Genomic DNA, 437 nt, shown 5'->3' with positions numbered 1-437 from the left:
TTCTAGCCATCAATTACCACCCACATCTAGTGCCTTCGTCTACAGCAGAACAAAACAAAACAAAGCAAAACTAACATTAAATATCTCAGGTCTTGCCTACGCCCTCCAAACCAACCCCCAAAACCAAAAAAAAAAAAAAAAAAAAAAAAAAAAACCCCAAACCGCTCTAGACTTGAAAAGGGAACGGACGCCCTCTATTGGCACTGATAAGTCCCACACGGCAGATGTTTTTCCTCCTTCATTTGGAATTCTCAGGGTGTCTATACTTACACTAGGCCATGTTTCTGAGCCTTTAAAAGTTAGAAGACCCCGCCCCCTCACAATATTAGTTACACATTTATAATCGTTCATAAAAGGATACTTCATGATAAAGATCAATGGTGCTAACACACCATTTGCAGTTAATTGTGCGCATGCTTGTGTATATGTGTGTAAGC

The sequence above is a fragment of the Suricata suricatta genome, chromosome 10, assembly GCF_006229205.1.
Source record: "Suricata suricatta isolate VVHF042 chromosome 10, meerkat_22Aug2017_6uvM2_HiC, whole genome shotgun sequence".
Classification (NCBI taxonomy): domain Eukaryota; kingdom Metazoa; phylum Chordata; class Mammalia; order Carnivora; family Herpestidae; genus Suricata; species Suricata suricatta.
The sequence above is the reverse complement of the archived record's forward strand: the minus strand, read 5'-3'. Positions refer to the sequence as shown.